The sequence below is a fragment of the Mirounga angustirostris genome, unplaced genomic scaffold, assembly GCF_029215605.1.
Source record: "Mirounga angustirostris isolate CCGP_5_RB_7025 unplaced genomic scaffold, mMirAng1.0.hap1 SCAF_2, whole genome shotgun sequence".
Lineage (NCBI taxonomy): Eukaryota > Metazoa > Chordata > Mammalia > Carnivora > Phocidae > Mirounga > Mirounga angustirostris.
Genome location: NW_026991710.1, coordinates 158934973 through 158953839, shown reverse-complemented (window position 1 = coordinate 158953839; position 18867 = coordinate 158934973). Strand labels below are relative to the sequence as shown.

At 38.9% G+C, this 18867-nt stretch overlaps 1 protein-coding gene and 1 non-coding gene across 7 annotated transcripts in view; one reads left to right on the top strand and one right to left on the bottom strand.

The window, feature by feature from the left end:
* The window catches only part of PPP3CC (protein phosphatase 3 catalytic subunit gamma), a 98683-nt gene that overhangs the window by 16196 nt on the left and 63620 nt on the right, over nucleotides 1-18867 (top strand). The gene's annotated exons all lie outside the window — the stretch shown is intronic.
* On the bottom strand, nucleotides 12313-12419 carry LOC123849063 (U6 spliceosomal RNA). Its single transcript, XR_006791908.1, has one exon. It is a non-coding gene; the product is annotated as a U6 spliceosomal RNA (small nuclear RNA).

Here is an 18867-nt window from a genome sequence, read left to right as displayed (position 1 = left end):
AGAAGGAGGGAGTTAGCAAAGAAGATACAAAAGGTTTTAGGAGCTGAAGTTAGTCATAGAGTGATTTTAGGGTGGAAATTAGAAAATTAGGAAATTAGAAATTTTGGGTGGGGATTGGCTAGAATCTGTAATTTAGGTGAGTTGCTGAAATAGTCAGTGGTTTTATCTTTAGAACACATGAGTCCCTCAGGAGTTACGGTTATATCGATTTGTCTATGGTATTGGAATATAGCTAATGTTTAAAAAGATTTGAGCTCGGATAGTATGTAAAGCACATTGTGGTTTGGTTTGGTTCAGTTTATCTGTTTTATAAATCATAGTGTTTTTCTGAGTGTTTGTGAGCAATTTGTGGTTTCTCTTTCAATTCGCAGTCTCTGCTTTTGATCATTTGTTAACGAAGTTGGAGGACTTAACATTTAGGGGAAGTGATCAATCAAGATCTGTATCATTGTTAGATAGGTTGTGAATGTTTATCAAGCTTTTGATGGTAGTAATTTTGACCTTTATAAGCACTAGGCCACTTTGATCTCTTTCTTAGATGATCATTTGTTAAATCATCTAGCATAATATGTGACTATAGCATTTAAAACCCAGAGATAACACACACATGGCATTTGCAACAAACAAAACCTCAAACAAGAGTTACTATTAAAGTTTGAAATAATGTTCTATATATTCCACATCTATTTGGATCTTCCTTTATTAACCAACTCATTTTTTCCCCTTTAATTTTGGATATGGATTATTCACCTTGTCAGTGTCTGAAGAATTAGTCCTATATGTGGTGATTGTCAAGGTTAAAGGTCTTGGTAGTACTAAAAATAAAGGGCAGGGTGTTTATTGACATCTGGAATCTTGAACTAGCAGAGAGAGAAGAAAATAGCCAAGAGAATAAAGGGAAAAATCATGCAAAGTAGATGGTAATCAGTGGCTTCTGGCATCTTAGAGGTAGTGTTCTGATGATCTTAAAAGTAAATACTCTATTTACATTGTCTTCTGCTTTTGGACCAAAACAGTTCTGCAAATCCAGACTCAGCCACAATGTCTGACCATAGCGTTGATGCCAGCAATACACATAATTTATTCTCTGTAGTATCAGTAGTTATGAGTGCATGATACATACCTTTACAGAAGTTCTTTTGATACATCCCCACAAAGTTCAATTCCTGATCTTTAGATTACAGCTGGCCACTTCAGGTGAATGTAAGGAAGAAGCAGAAGCCACTTGTGGATGTTGAGTCTAAGCTTTAGTTAATTTATTGTATTAACCAGCATTGTCAGAATGAAGAGAGTGGAATCTTCTACTAAAGTACATAATCAGTTTTATAAAGAGTTAGTAGCTGATTATCCTGAAAGTAACAACATGCTGTAACCAAAAATTGACATATCTCCAGGCCTTGGGTTTATTCTATAAAATGTATTATGAATTTCACCAATACAAGCTTATTTAAGCCTAGAGATAAAATCTTTTTGTAGATGGCTGTTGTGTCAGTCTTTGTGTATGAATGTTTTTTTCCTTTAACCTGAAAAATACAGAAACATTGAAGCATATTTACTTTTTTTTTAAAGATTTATTTATTTATTTATTTGACAGAGAGAGACACAGCGAGAGAGGGAATACAAGCAGGAGTGGGAGAGGGAGAAGCAGGCTTGCCACTGAGCAGGGAGCCAGATGCGGGGCTCCATTCCAGGACTTGGGATCATGACCCCTAAAAACATTTTTAATAAGGTGAGGGACCAAATCTTTATGTTGCCTCATGATCATTTATAAACCCAAAGATATTGTAGGTGTGAGAAACATCTTAATAGTTTTATTATTCTGAATTTAGAGAAGAACAAATTCAAAAGGAATTGTCGTTTGACAAAATGTAAGCATAACTATCCAAAGAAATAGTTATAGGCAGTATCTTAATTTTTTTTTAGATTGTATTTTTAAATTTTTTTAAGTAATCTCTCCCTCCAACGTGGTGCTCAAACTCACATCCCCAAGATCAAGAGTCCAATGCACGCTGACTGAGCCAGCCAGGGGCCCCCAGGCAGTATCTTTAAAAACAGTGATTATTAGGGTGCTTGGGTGGCTCAGTTGGTTAAGTGACTGCCTTTGGCTCAGGTCATGATCCTGGAGTCCCGGGATCGAGTCCCGCATCGGGCTCCCTGCTCAGCAGGGAGTCTGCTTCTCCCTCTGACCCTCACCCCTCTCACGCTCTCTCTCTCATTCTCTCTCTCAAATAAATAAATAAAATCTTAAAAAAAAAATAAAATAAAAAAAATAAAAACAGTGATTATTAGGAATGTTAACTTTTCCCCAAAAGTAAAGAACTTAAAAAAAAGATTTATGAGTATTTCAAAAAGCCCAGAGAGTTAACACAATATTTTGATGATTTAAGGGATGTCTTATCTGGGCACAAAATAGCTTTGCTTTTTTGACAAAAAGGAAATTAAATTCTAATTTTACTCCATTTATTATTCATGAATAATTTACATTAAAATGATTTATAAGCCCTTATTTTTAAGCCATTATTTTGTTTACTTTTTATGATAAACCTCTCATATTTGACCAATTTTGTCAAAAATTTTAACATATTTTATTTCTCCCTTCAAATTCTTTTTTGTAGCTATTACAAACCCAGACAAATAAAGTGTACTTACTCTCAGACCTTATACCCTTATAGTATACTGTCAAATTTTTTTTCACTATGTTCTTTCACATCTTGGTGCAACCAGAAATTTCTCTTTTTTTCCAGCTTTACTGAGAAAAAAATTAATTGACATGTAACATGTAATTTAAGGTGTGCAATGTGTTGATTTGATACACCTATATGTTTTGCAAAATGATTACCACCATAGGATTAGTTAAGAATGTATAACACCGTATAATTACCATTTCTTTTTTGTGGTGAAACACACATTTCTTACTTAAGGCAAAATTATTCTCTTTATTTATAGATAAACAAAAACACATCTGATACTATGCATTCTCATTCCCTTGTCTTCACACATATTCTTTTACATTCCTTCAAAATCATATAACTGCAAGACAATGTTACAGTTAAGGGCCAAGTGAAAGGGGATTTCTGAAGGTGTTAGAAATTTCTACCACCAGAATAATCTCATAACTTCCAGAGAGTTAAAAATTAGGAGGGCTTTTCATTGTCTCTTTTCTTCTTCTTTTTTTTAAGATTTTTATTTATTTGAGAGAGAGCACAAGCAGGGGAGTGGCAGAGGGAGAGGTAGAAGCAGACTCCCTGCTGAGCAGGGAGCTGGATGCAGGGCTGGATCCCAGGACCCCGAGATCATGACTTGAGCTGAAGGCAGACACTCAACTGAGTGAGCCACCCAGGTGCCTCCTTTTCATTGTTTCTTAAGGATTAATCTCTAAATTCTTTTTAGGATGATGCCAATTAGGCTTTCCCGGGTTTTACATCTCCAAGGCACATCAAAATATGGACTAATTGATAGGGAGGCCTATACAAGGCTGATTTTTTTAAATGAACTTTCTCCTTTAAAAATAAAAAGATTTATTTATCTAGCTTAGAGAGAGTGAGGGGTGCCTGTGTGGCTCAGTTGTTAAGCATCTGCCTTTGGCTCAGGTCATGATCCCAGGGCCCTAGGATCGAGCCCCGCATTGGGCTCCCTGCTCCGCGAGAAGCCTGCTTCTCCCTCTCCCACTCCCCCTGCTTGTGTTCCCTCTCTCACTGTGTCTCTCTCTGTCAAATAAATGAATAAAATCTTTAAAAAAATACATCAACATTTAAAAAAAAAAAAAAGAGTGAGAGAGCATGTGAATGGGGGGGAGGAGCAGAGGGATAGGGAGAGAAACAGACTCCCTGCTGAGCACAGAACCCCACGTGGGGCTCAATCTCAGGATCCTGAGACTGTGACCTGAGCTGAAATCAAGAGTTGGACGTCCAGCTGACTGAACCACACAGGTGACCTTAAACTTTCTCCTTTTTATCTTGGGGTTTGGGAATTCTTTCAGGGAGGCAGTTTTAGAATTTGAATTGCATTTAGAAATTTCCTTATGTTAAGGAATGCAGACCATTGATAGTCAGAATTGTTTCCTTTTTTAAAAAAAGATTTACTATTATTATTTTAAATATTTTATTTATTTATTTGACAGAGAGAGACACAGTGAGAGAGGGAATACAAGCAGGGGGAGTGACAGAGGGAGAAGCAGGCTTCCCGCTGAGCAAGGAGCCCGATGCGGGGCTCGATCCCAGAACCCTGGGATCATGACCTGAGCTGAAGGCAGACGCTTAATGACTGAGCCACCCAGGTGCCCAAAAACATTATTTTTTTAAAGATTTTATTTATTTATTTGTCAGAGAGAAAGAGAGCACAAGCAGGGGGAGCGGTGGGCAGAGGAAGAAGCAGGTCCCTGCTGAGCAGGGAGCTCAATGCTGAACTTGATCCCAGGACCCTGAACCACCCAGACGTCCCAAGATTTATTTATTTTTAGAGAGAAAGAGAATGTGGGAGGGGAGGGGCAGAGGGAGAGAGAATCTCAAGCAGACTCCCCGCTGGGCATGAACTCGATTCTGGGCTCCATCTCATGACCCTGAGATCTTGACCTGAGCCAAAATCAAGAGTCGGTCACTTAACCAACTCAAGTGCCACCCGGGCACAGCTCCTCTTTTCTTTTAAGGTGCCTCTCAGATAATCTTGTTCATGTCAATAGTTCCCCAAGAGGACATTTATAATTCAGAATTTTTTCTTGGTGAAATTATGCCATTTGTTGAGTTATATTCATAATCTGAAAACCTGAAAGTAATAGATAGAGGAGTCACAGAGTGGACATGGATTTAGACTGAGAAAACTCTCAAATGACCTGTAGTAAGGATGATGCTTTTACAACCGCCTACCTCCCCAAGACCGGAAGTGACACCAAGATCAGCTGTCATCAACTGAGGACTTGTCAGAACCTTTGTTCTAGGCAGACAGAACTAAGCAAAACATATCTCAAGATTATAAGGACTAAGGAAAGTCCTTAGGAGGTTTTAGAAAACAGACCTAATACAAAATTTAGGTAAAGATGCTAGTCTGATGAGACCTTCTGAACTTGTCAGCTTTTAGAGCTGGCTGGAAGATAGACTTATTAGGCCTATGTCTGTTCTGTGCTGTGCAGATGAATAACACTCAAGATACTGAACAAGGGCCGCCTGCCTGGCTCAGTCAGTAGAGCATGTGACTCTTGATCTCATGGTTGTGAGTTCAAGCCCCATGCTGGGTATAGAGCTTATTTAAACAACAACAATAAAAAAGATACTCAACATGCAGGCAGATGATAGGAATGCTGTTGATTAGGTAGAAGTCAAATTTCACTCATGAACAGGATAATCTGGTAAGACTTACAGTCAGAGAACCCAACTTTCACCTTGATCCTGAAGTGCTCAACAAAAATTTTTTTTTTTAAGATTTTATTTATTCACTTGAGACACAGAGATACAGAGAGGGAGAGAGAGAGCATGAGCAGGGAGAGAGGCAGAGGGAGAGGGGGAAGCAGGCTCCCCGCTGAGCCAGGAGCCTGATATGGGGCTTGATCCCAGGACCCTGGGATCATGACCCGAGCCGAAGGCAGACGCTTAACCATCTGAGCCACCAGGCGCCCCTGAAGTGCTCAACAAAATTACTGAAGCTCAGATACCTCACTGTTGCAGGCAGGGTAGCCTTAAGCAGGTGGAAATCAAGTGGTCACATACGTGCACACTATGACAAAGCTATATGTCTTCCCAGAAACAAGGAGGTCAGCTGAATCTTTGTGGAAATGCCAGTTGTTAAATGGGACACCCATAAACCAAAGATCATCAAGGATTTATTTGTAGTTAAAAAAAGACTTAGGTTTATTTAACTTGTGGCAACAAGCAGAGAGAACCAGAGAAATGAAGGATCCTCTCAAAAGAGGGGGACAGTTAGGAAGACCTGCTCATTGAGGACTGTTGTTAGATTAGGGACTGTTGTTAGATTTTAGGGTGGAAGTTTGTAATCTGAGCAAGGATTAGTTAGAATTTGTACACTAGATGAGTTGCTAGAACTCATGAAGTTCTAGTGTAAGATCAGATCTAGTGTCTGTGCAGTTACTATTAGTTTGGGTGAGGTGTTATCTTGGAACATACGGATTTGAAGTCTGGTGTGAAAAAGAGTTTGAACTCAACACCAAAAAAATAACTGATTAAAAAATGGACAGAGGACCTGAATAGACATTTTTCCAAAGAAGACATACAGATGGCCAACAGACACATGAAAAAATGCTTCAGCATCACTGATCATCAGGGAAATGCAAATAAAAAAACCACAATGAAATATCACCTCACACCTGTCAAATGGCTTAAATAAAAAACATAAGAAATAACCAGCATTGGCAAGGATTTGGAAAAAAGGGAACCCTTGTGTGCTGTTGGAGGAAATGTAAATTGGTATAACCACAATGGAAAACAGTATGGAGGTTCCTCCAAAGGTTAAAAATAGAAATACCAAATGATCCAGTAATTCCACTACTGGCTATTTACCCAAAGAAAATGAAAACACCAATTTGAAAAGATATATGTATCCCTGTGTTTATTGCAGCATATTTATAATAGCCAGGATATGTAAGCAGTCTAAACCTAAGTGTCCATCAATAGATGAATGGATAAAGAAGAAGTCGGGTACACACACACACACACACACACACAGAGGAATATTATTTGGCCATAAAAAAGAAATTAGATCTTGCCATTTGAGACAACATGGATTGACCTAGAGGGTATTATGCTAAGTGAAATAAGCTAGATAGTGAAAGACAAATACCATATGATTTTACTTGTATGTGAAATCTAAAAAACAAAAACAAATGAACAAACAAAAAAATGGAGAATAAACTGGTGATTGCCAGAGAGGAGGTAGGTGGGGGTGGGTGGGTGAAATAGATAAAGGAGAAAAATGAAGAAAAAAAAAAGGAGTTTGAGTTTAGTCTGTGATGCATGTTGTGGTTTGGTTTGGTTCAGTTTATCTGTTTTATGAGTCATAGCACAGTTATACGTTGTGGCTTCTGTTGCAATTCTAAGAGACAGCCTATGTTAGTTTCTTGTGTATTTAAAACTGTATTTGTAAATTGTTGAAAGGCCTTAGAAAAGAATTTTGACTTTAAGAATTCTCCGTTAGTTTTCTATTGCTGTGTAACAAATTACCACAAACCCAGTGGTTAAAAACAACAACCAATTTTTAGCTCAAAGTTCTGTGGGTCAAAAGTCCAATCATGGTGTGGACTTCTCTGCTCAGGGTATCAAAGGCTGAAATCAAAGTGCCCGACAGGCTGAGTTTTCATGTGGAGCCTCTGGGGAAGAATCTGCTTTTAAGCTCATTGAGGTTGTTGGCAAATCCTTGTGGTAGTAAGAATGAAGTCCCTATTTTTGGCTGGCTGTCAACCAGGGGTTACTACTCCTAGAGGCTGCCTGCATTCCTTGCTACATGGTCCCCTCTATCTTGAAGCCAACAATGCAGAACTTGCAAATGAAATCTCTCTTATACTTCAAATCTCTGAAATACTACATATGTTACCTCTAGATCCAGATTTAAAGGTCTCATATGATTAGATCCGGCCCATCTGGATAATCTTATTTAAAGGTCACCTGATTTGGGACTTTAATTATGTTTGCAGACTTCCTTCACAGCAGTACCTACATTATTGTTTGATGGAATAATTGGGAGAAGATGTGTGTATATCATAGGCCGGAAATCTTGGGGGCCTACCTCCTGCCTACCATAATGTCTTTTTAATGCATTGAAGATTAAGCCTCTGTGTCATTTTAGTAACTCTTGGTGGTTTTAGATGTAACTTAAGTTTGAGGTTGAATTTTTCAGTATTACTGGTAAGAATCGGTTTGGGATACAGCTCTGCTGATCTGAGCAAAGTATTATTTATGTATAAAACTGATTACCATAGGGAAAGCTATTGCCAATGGGGTCGCTTTTTTTTTTTGGCCTTGGCATCTGTTACTTTTCTTTCAATAAAGTCTTTAAAAACTTGGAAAAATTGGAATGTAGGGCAAAGCAGATAGAAAAAAACTAAACCCATCTGTAGTCCAAACACTCTTCCTTATACTTTTCCTCATTTTCTTCCAGTTTTTATTGTTCAGTTAAAAGAATATCATTATGGGGCGCCTGGGTGGCTCAGATGGTTAAGCATCTGCCTTCGGCTCAGGTCATGATCCCAGGGTCCTGGGATCGAGCCCCGCATCAGGCTCCCTGCTAAGCAGGGAGCCTGCTTCTCCCCCTCCCTCTGCTTCTCCCCCTGCTCATGTTCTCTCTCTCTGTATCTCTGTGTCTCAAATAAATAAGTAAAAAAATCTTAAAAAAAAAAATCATTATAATCATATAGTATATGAAATAATTATATATACTGATTTCTTAAGTATATGTTTTTATCTGATTATAAAAGTAATACAGTCATTGGAAAAAGTTAAAAAAAATAGGAAAGTAAGAAGAATAAAATAATTTAGAATCTTGTTTGTTACCCAGCACTAATACTTGGGTATATATGCCTAGTGCCTATTCTGATGTATTCTTTAGTCACAGTTTAGATCCTCTTGTATGGATTTATTTTTAAGTAGAGTTAACACTGGAACTTGTAGATTTTAAGTAAGAGGCATTTGACATATTATATATTGCCAAGTAGTTTTTTGTGTACTAACCTTTAAAAATGACTTCACTGGGGCATCGGGGTGGCTCAGTTGTTAGGGCATCCAACTCTTACTTCAGCTCAGGTTATGATCTCAGGGTCGTGGGATTGAGCCCCATGCTCAGAGGGGAGCCTGCTTGAGATTCTCTTTCTCCCTCTCCCTCTGCCCCATCCCCAGCATGCACACACTCTCTCTAAAATAAAATAAATCTTTAAAAAATAAATAAATAAAAATGACTTCACTCTGTATGAGTTTTAGATTCATAAATGTTTTTTTTATTTTCAAAATTGTACATATGTATGTATATATATTTGTGTGTATATATGTATTGATACAGGTTCATAATCAATATTTAATGAATAGTTAAAAAAAAAACAAATGAAAAAACTCCATTGTCTGTCCAGATTGACTCACTCCCTAAGGGTCCCTGACAGCTGAGTTTTCACTGTTTATTATTATCATCAGTGGGCCAAGGATATCAGTATTTCCACTGGCTCTTCTGTCTTATTGCTTGAGATAGGATGCCCTGGCTCTGGCATCTCTCTATCTCTATGCCGGACAGCAGCTCAAGAGAAGAAAATGCTTTGAAAAGAGGTCTTTTTCTTTTTTTTTTTTAAAGTTTTATTAAGTAATCTCTACTTTTTTTTTCAAGATAATTCATTTATCTTTTTTTTTTATTTTTTTTTAAAGATTTTATTTATTTATTTGAGAGAGAGAGAATGAGAGAGAGCATGAGAGGGGTTAGCGTCAGAGGGAGAAGCAGACTCCCCGCCGAGCAGGGAACCCGATGCAGGACTCGATCCAGGGACTCCAGGATCATGACCTGAGCCGAAGGCAGTTGCTTAACCAACTGAGCCACCCAGGCGCCCCTCATTTATCTTTTAGAGAGAGAGAGCATGTGCATGTGAGTAGGGGGAGGGGCAAAGGGGGAGGGAGAGGGAGAGAATCTTAAGCAGACTCCTGAGGGCGGAGCCCCGATGTGGCTGGATCTCATGACCCAAGATCATGACCTGAGCCGAAAACCAGAGTTAGACACTTAACTGACTGAGCCACCCGGATGCCCCCCACCCCAAAAAAGAGGTCTTAAAGGAACATTCTAGACTTAGAAAACCGAGCACTCTGTGCCTCCTCTTACATTTTCTCCTGGTTCCTTATACTATCATGCCAGAATGTTTCAGCTGAAGGTACAGACTGATATCAGACCTCAGTGCGGTGCCTTTCTGCTGAAACACTGATAGACTGGGTTCTCTTGCTATGTAAATTTTTTTAAAGATTTTATTTATTTATTTATTTATTTGAGAGAGAGAGAGAGCATGCAATCAGGGGGAGGAGCAGAGGAAGAGGGACAAGCAGACTCCAAACTGAGCATGGAGCCCGACCCAGGGCTCAGTCCCACGACCCTGAGATCATGATCTGAGCTGAAATCAAGAGTCGGCCACTTAACTGAATGAGCCACCGAGGCGCCTCTCTTGCTATGTGAATCTTTTTTTTTCTAATTTTATTTATTTATTTATTTGAGAAGGAGAGAGCCCGAATGGTGGGGAGGGGCAGAGGGAGAAGGAGAAGCCGACTCCCTGCTGAGCAGGGAGCCTGATACAGGGCTCTATCCCCAGACGCATGATATCATGACCTGAGCTGAAGGTAGACGTTTAACCGACTAAGCCAGCCAGGCACCCCTTGCTATGTGAATTTTTTTTTAAGGTTATTTATTTATTTGGCAGAGAGAGAGATAGAGAGAGCAGGAACACAAGCAGGGGGAGTGGGAGAAGGAGAAGCAGGCCGCTGAGCAGGGAGCATGATATGGGGCTCGATCCCAGGACCCAGAGATCATGACCTGAGCTGAAGGCAAACACCCAATGACTGAGCCACCCAGGCGCCCCATGTGAATTTTTAAAGAATATAGAAAATCATTATTTGAGTTGCTTGGCAATGAAAATAGTTTATTACTTACTATACTTTTACTTTTGAGGAGAAAGGAGAGGTAAAGACAGATATTTTGTTACGTTATTTTCGTTGAAGTGTCCAAAATGTAATTTGGATGTGGTTATCAACCATCTCAAGAGAGTTTCTGTTTAAACAGTGGGGTGAAAAAAAATCATTCCAGAAACACCTTTCCTGGTATTGGGAAGGAACTGAAATGGAAGATGTGCACACAAGGCAAAGTTTGATCTCAGAGTTGCATAATCTTGAAATCAACCTGAACTTCTAAGTCTAGGATTCCAAGTGAATAAAGCTTGACTTAAAAATCTTTCTTTTTTTAAGATTTTGTATTTATTTATTTGACAGAGATAGACACCGCGAGAGCAGGAACACAAGCAGGGGGAGTGGGAGAGGGAGAAGCAGGCTTCCCGTGGAGCACGGAGCCCGATGCGGGGCTGGATCCCAGGACCCTGGGATCATGACCCGAGCCGAAGGCCGCTGCTCAACCAACTGAGCCACCCAGGCACCCCTAAGTAAATTTTTAAATGGATAAAAAGATTAATTAGGCATGTCCCAAAAAAGATAGCTAAATGGCCAATAAACAGATGGAAAAGTGCTCAACATCAGTATTCATCACAGATATGTAAATTAGAACCACAAGGAGATACCTGTAGATACTCACTATTATGGAAAAAAATTTAAAAGCTTACCAATACCAAATGTTAGCAAGGCTATGGAGAAACTAGAACCCTCACACCTCACTGGTGTGAATAAAATAGTATAAGCCTTTGGTGAACTGTTTGACGAAATTTATGTCTACCCCCTATCTTTGCAGTCCCTCCCCTCAGTATACACCCAAGAGAGAGGAGTGCTTTTATCCACTGTAAGACAGGTAGAAGAATGTTCATAGCAATTTTTATTCATTTTATTTTATTTTTTTAAGTAATCCCTACACCCAGCATGGGGCTTGAACTCATGACCCCAAGATCAAGAATCACATGCTTCACTGAGTAAGCCAACCAGGTGCTCCCATAGCAACTCTATTCATAATAGGTCAAAACTGGAAAGCTTATCTAGTAACACATTTTGCTGTTTCTAGCCTAAGGCTTAGCATGTAACTATCTGCTTTTAGTTTAATATGTGATATTAATGAAAATTAATGTAGGGCATCCTACTCCCCAATTTTCTAACTTTTTTTATTATGTTCAGTTAGCCAACATATAGTACATTATTAGTTTTTGATGTAGTGTTCAGTGATTCATTAGTTGCATATAACACCCAGTGCTCATCACAACATGTGCCCTCCTTAATACCCATCACCCGTTTACCTCATTCCCCCACCCTCTCCCTTCTGTAACCCTGTTTGTTTCCTGGAGTCCAGAGTCTCTCATGGTTTGTCTCCCTTTCTGATTTCTTTCCATTCAGTTTTCCCTCCCTTCTCCTGTGGTCCTCTGCACAATTCCTTATATGTTCCACATATGAGTGAAACCATATGATAATTGTCTTTCTCTGCTTGACTTATTTCACTTAGCATAATCCCCTCCAGCTCCATCCATGTGCAAATGGATGGTATGCATCCTTTCTGATGGCTGAGTAATATTCCATTGTATATATGAACCACTTCTTTATCCATTCATCTGTTGAAGGACTTCTCGGCTCCTTCCACAATTTGCTATTGTGGACATTGCTTCTATGAACATTGGGGTGCATGTGCCCCTTCTTTTCACTACATCTGAAAAATATGGAAGGCTTCACAAATTTGCGTGTCATCCTTGCGCAGGGGCCATGCTAGTCTTCTCTGTATCATTCCAATTTTAGTATATATGCTGCTGAAGTGAGCACCCAATTTTCTAACTTCTAAAACTGTTTTGAAATTTCTTAAAATCTTTCTGTGATTTTGATTTTGGAGGACTAAAAGAAAGAACTTGTAGATTGCCTAGAACACTAATTATAAAAATGTCAACTTTTTCTCTATATTCAGTTCAAATGTTCCCTTACTCTTGGATCATTCTTTAGTTTGATTAAGTTTCTTTTTTAAGATTTTATTTATTTATTTATTTGTCAGAGAGAGTGAGAGAGAGCACAAGCAGGGGGGAGCGGCAGGCAGAGGGAGAAGCTGGCAGATGCTTAACTGACTGAGCCACCCAGGCATCCCTAGGTTAGTTTTAGATTAGTTTTAACTGCTTTTATAATCTTATACTCTATTTTCTTATTTGAACAGTGTTATTTATTTGTTTATGTATGTATGTATGTAATCTCTTTACACAATGTGGGATTCACATGACCCCACGATCAAGAGTCAGCTAGGAGCCCCTGTTTCTGTTTTTTTTAGTCTTTGACTCACTGTATTAGTTAAATTTAATGCCATTGTGTTTTTCGAGTAAATACTTTAGAGCAGTGCTGTTGAATATAACCTGAACTGATGGAAATCTTCCGTATTTATACTCTCCAATATGGTAGTCACTAGGCACATGAGGTTAAGAAGCATTGAAATGTGGCTAGTGTAACTGAGAAGCTAAATTTTAAATTTAATTTAATTTTTAATTTTCTAAAGATTCTATTTATTTATTTGGGAGAGTGAGAGAGATCATTGAGCAGGGGGGAACAGTAGAGGGAGAAGCAGACTCCCTGCTGAGCAGGAAGCCCGATGTCGGACTCGATCCCAAGACTCTGGGATCATGACACGAGCCGAAGACAGATGCTTAACCAACCCAGCCACCCAGGCGCCCCAAATTTTATTTAATTTTAATTAATTTAAATTTAAATGGCCGCATATGACTAGTAGCTACTTTATTAGACAGTGCAGACTAGAGTTAAAGAAGAGTGAATTGGGGGGCGCCTGGGTGGCTCAGTCGTTAAGCATCTGCCTTCGGCTCGGGTCATGATCCCAGGGTCCTAGGATCGAGCCCCGCATTGGGCTCCCTGCTTGGCGGGAAGCCTGGTTCTCCCTCTCCCACTCACCCTGCTTGTGTTCCCTCTCGCTGTGTCTCTCTCTGTCAGATAAATAAATAAAATCTTAAAAAAAAAAAAAAAAAGAGTGAATTGAAAAAAAATACAAGAACTTAGAATGATATGAAATTAGGAAAAAAGTTGTATTTATCATGATTAAATTAGACCAGTGGTTGTCAACCTTAATTTGTATATTAGCCTGCACATTAGGACATCTGGAGAGCTTTTTGAACATACCAGTCTAAAACCAATTGAGTCTGAATTTCTAGAAATAAAATGAGGGCATTATATCTTCAGAAAATCCCCAGGTTATTATAATGCTCAGTCAGGGCTAAAAATCGGTGAATTATGGTAGTGCTTCTTAGACCTAATGTGCACCTAGGGATCTTGTTAAAATGCAGAATCTGACTTGAGTAGGTCTGAGCTAGGGCAGATAGTCTGTATTTCTGACAAGCTCCCAGGTGATTTTCATATTGTTGATCCCCCAGACTACACTTTGAGAAGGAAAAAATTTTAGGATGAATGGTTGAGCAGGAGTCTACTATGTCTGAAATGAAAAATTGGTGGCATAATTGTATAATTTAACAGTTGTTATCTGGCTCAGACTTAGTTTCTATACGTCTAAACAATGAATGTGTATATATTATACCTCAAAGTACTTATTCTGAAAATTGATGAAGAAACCTCTTTAGCTGGACAGTGTGGAGCAAAGAGGTTCTGTTTTGGTTAGATAAAATGGTCAGGGAAGAGATTCCTGAAGAGGTAATATTTGAGCAGAGAATTGAGTAGAATGAAGGGGCTACCAGTAGCAGCTATGCAGTGCGAGTAGTTGACATTCACAGTGACCAGCTCAACAGATAAAGGCAGCAGTTTTTGCCAGTGAAATAACAGAGATCAGAGCAGAAATAAATGTAATAGAGACCAGAAAAATAGAAAAGATCAACGAAACTAAGAGTTGGTTTTTTGGAAAGATTCACAAAATAAGCAAACTTTAGCTAAACTAAGGAAAAAGAGAGAAGACTCAAAAGCAGAAATGTAAAAGGAGGTATTACAATTGATATAACAGAAATACAAAGGATCCTAAGAGACTGTGAACATTTATACACTAACAGATTGGATAACCTAGAAGAAATGGATAAATTCTAGGGTGCCTGGGTGGCTCAGTTGGTTAAGTGTCTGACTTGATTTCTCTCTCAGGTCATGATCTCAGGGTGGTGCGATCAAGCCCTGCATCGGGCTCTGTGCTCAGCAGGGAGTCTGCTTGAGATTCTCTCTCTCCCTCTCCACCCCCAGGCCCTTTCTCAAATAAATAAATGAATCTTAAAAAAAAAAAAGGATAAATTCCTAGAAACATACAACCTACCAAGACTAAATCATGAAGTAGAAAATCTGAATAGACCAATAACAGATAAGAAGATTGAATCAGTCATCAAAAACCTCCCAACAGGGGCACCTGGGTGGCTTAGTTGGTTAAGCATCTGCCTTCGACTCAGGTCATGATCCCAGGGTCCTGGGATCAAGCCCCACGTCGAGTTCTCTGCTCAGCAGGGAGCCTGCTTCTCCCTCTCCCTCTGCCTGCTGCTCCGCCTGCTTGTGCTCTCTCTCTCTCTGACAAATAAATAAAATCTTAAAACAAAACAGAACAAAACCTCCCAACAAAGAAAAGCCGAGGCAGAACCAGAAGGCTTCACTGATGAATTCTATCAAACATTTATTTTTATTTTTTTTAAAGATTTTTATTTATTTGTCAGAGAGAGAGAGCACAAGCAGGGGGAGCAGCAGTAAGAGAGAGAAGCTGAACAAGGAGCCTGATGCTGGGCTCCTGTCCCAGAACCCTGAGATCATGACCTGAGCTGAAGGCAGCCACTTAACCAACTGAGCCGCCCAGGCTCCTCATCTAGCAAACATTTAAAGAAAAATTAATGCCAATCCTTCTCAAACTCTTCTAAAAAAGTGGAAGAGGAGGAAACACTCCCCAAATCATTTTTCTTTTAAGATCGGCATTACCCTGGTACCAAGGCCACATAAGGAAACTGTAAGGAAAGAAAACCGCAGACCAATATAATGATTACTGATGCAAAAATTCTCAACAAAATATTAGCAAACCTAATTCAACAGCACATTAAAAGGATTATTCACCATAATCAAGCATGATTTTTCTGGAATGCAAGGATGGTTCAGTATACTCAAATCAATAAATGTAATATGTCACTTTAATAGAATGAAAGATAAAAATCATGATCATTTCAGTAGATGCAGAAAAAGCATTTGACTAAAGATAACATCCTTTCTTGATAAAAACACTTAACAAATTGGGTATGTAGAAGAGTATATAGAAGGAGCATACCTCAACATCATAAAGGTGGAAAGCCCACAGCTAACATCATACTCAACAATGAAAGGTTGAAAGCCTTTCCTCTAAGATCAGGAATAATACAAGGGTTTCCACCCTCTACCACACCTATTCAATACAGTACTGGAAGTCCTAGCCAAAGCAGTCTGATAAGAAAAAAAAAAAAAGAAACAAAAGGCATCCAAATCAGAAAGAAATATATAAAATTGTCTTAATTTGCAGGTGGCATGGTCTTATAAGTAGAAAATCCTAAAGAGGCCACCAAAAAACTGTTAGAATGAATCAAGAAATTCAGTTAAATTTCAGATATCAGTTGTGTTTTTAAATACTAACAACAAAATATCCAAAAAAGAAATAGAATAATTCCATTCACAATAGGATCAAAACAAAATACTTAGGAATAAATTTAGTCAGGAACATGAGAACTACAAGATTTTGATGAAATAAATTGAAGAAGACCCCCAAAAATGGGGAGATACCCTGTGTTCATGGATTAGAAGAGTTAATATTGTTAACAAACTACCCAAGGCCATCTATAGATTCAGTGCAATCCCTATAAAAATTCCAATGGTATTTTTCACAGAAATAGAAAAAATAACCCTAATATTTGTATGGAAACCAAAGACTCCAAATAGTTAAAGCAATTCTGAAAAAGAACAAAGCTGGAGATATCACACTTGGTGATTTCAAACTGTACTACAAACCTATAGTAGTCAAAGTGGTATGGTACTGGCATAAAAATAGACACACAGACCCGTGGAACAGAATCAGGAGCCCAGAAATAAACCCTCGCATATACAGTCAACTAATATTTGATAAGGGCCCTAAGAAATACTCAGTGGGGAAAGGGTAGTGTCTTCATTAAATAATATTGGGAAAACTGGATAACAACATGTGGAAGAATGAAATTAGACCCCTATCTTTTACCACTCACAAAATTAATTCAAAATGGATTATGTTTAAATGAATTAAACTTAAGACCTGAAACCATAAGATGTTTAGAAGGAAACACAGGGAAAAGCTCCTTGACATTGGTCTTGGCAATGATTTTTTGGACTTGACACCAAAAGCACAAAGAACAAAAGCAAACAAAAGTAAGTGGAACTACATCAAACTAAAATGCTTTTGCGTAACAAAAGAAGCAATCAACAAAATGAAAGGAAACCTATGGAATGGGGGAAAATATTTACAAATCATGTATCTCATAAGGGGTTAATATCCAAAATATATAACAAACTTGTACAACTTAATAGCAAAAACAAGCAAACAATCTGATTAACAAAAGGGGAAAAGGAACTGAATAGACATTTTTCCAAAGACATACAGAAGGTCAACATATACATGAAAAGCTGCTTGATATCACTCACTAATCATCAGGGAAACGCAAATTAAAACCACAGTTAAGGGGCGCCTGGGTGGCTCAGCCGTTAAGTGTCTGCCTTCGGCTCAGGTCATGATCCCAGGGTCCTGGGATCGAGCCCCACATCGGGCTCCCTGCTGCGCGGGAAGCCTGCTTCTCCCTCTCCCACTCCCCCTGCTTGTGTTCCCTCTCTCGCTGTGTCTCTGTCAAATAAATGAATAAAATCTTTAAAAAAAAAAAAAAAAAAAACCACAGTTAAGACATCATCTCACATCTGTTAGAATGGTTACATTGTGCTCCCAACACAAATGAGGGCCAGCTGGAGACTCTCCAAATTTAAAGTGTATTTTAAAGGTAGAATCAACCAGGGTGCCTGGCTGGCTCAGTCAGTAGATCAGGTAGAGTATGTGACTCTTGACCTCCGGGTCATGGGTTCAAACCCCAAGTTGGACAAAGAGCTTACTTTTTTTTTTTTAAGATTTTATTTATTTGTCAGAGAGAGAGAGGGAGGCCACAAGCAGCAGGCAGAGGGAGAAGCAGGCTCCCCACTAAGGAAGGGCCCAATGCGGGACTTGATCCCAGGACCTGGGTTCACGACCTGAGCTGAAGGCAGATGCTTAACTGACTGAGCCACCCAGGCGTCCCCATAGCTTACTTTAAAACAAAACAAAAAAAAAGAATCAACCAGACTTGCTGATAAATTGGGATTTGGGGAGTATTGGGGAAATTGTGATTAAGGGATGACTGCCTAGGTTTTTGGCCTGAGCAACTGGGTTGAGTATGGTTCCATATATTTAGATGGAAAAGACTAGAGGTGGTATGGGAAATAAGTTTAATTTTGGACATATGTTAATTTTTTCTAGTTTTATTGAAAAATAATTTGCATACATCACCATGTAAGTTTAAAGCATACGGCATGATGGTTTGATTTAGATATATTTTGAAATGATTACCACAGTAAGTTTAGCTAACATCCATCTTTTCATATAGATACAATAAGAAAAGAAAAAAGGAAAAAAAAATTTCTTGTGATGAGAACTCTTAGGATTTACTTTTTTTCCTTGGGATTTGCTCTTAACAACTGTTCTATACATCATACAGCAGTTAGCTGTAGTCATCATGTTGTATATTATATCCTTAGTACTTATTTACCTTATCACTGGAAGTTTATATCTTTTATTTTTAAAAGATTTATTTGTTTTAGAGAGAGAAAGAGCGCAGGGGTCGGGGCAGAGGGAGAGGGAGAAAGAGAATCCCAAGCAGACTCCCCACTGAGCGTGGAGCCGGATGTGGGGCTCAGTCTCACGACCCCGAGATCATGACCTGAGCCAAAACCGAGTTGGATGTTCAACCAACTGAGCTACCCAGGTGCCCCAGAAATTTATATCTTTTGACTACAGTCCTCCATTTCCAATTCCCCTCCACTTCTGCCTCTGGCCTCAGGCCTCTGGCCTCTGGTAACCACAAGTCCCATCTCTTTTTCTGTGAGTTTCGTTTTGGTTTGAATCCACATGTAAGTGAGATCATACAGTATTTATCTTTCTCTGACTTGTTTCACTTAACATAATACCCTCCAGTTCCATCCATAATGTAACCAATGGTAGAACTTTCTCATGTTTTATGGCTGA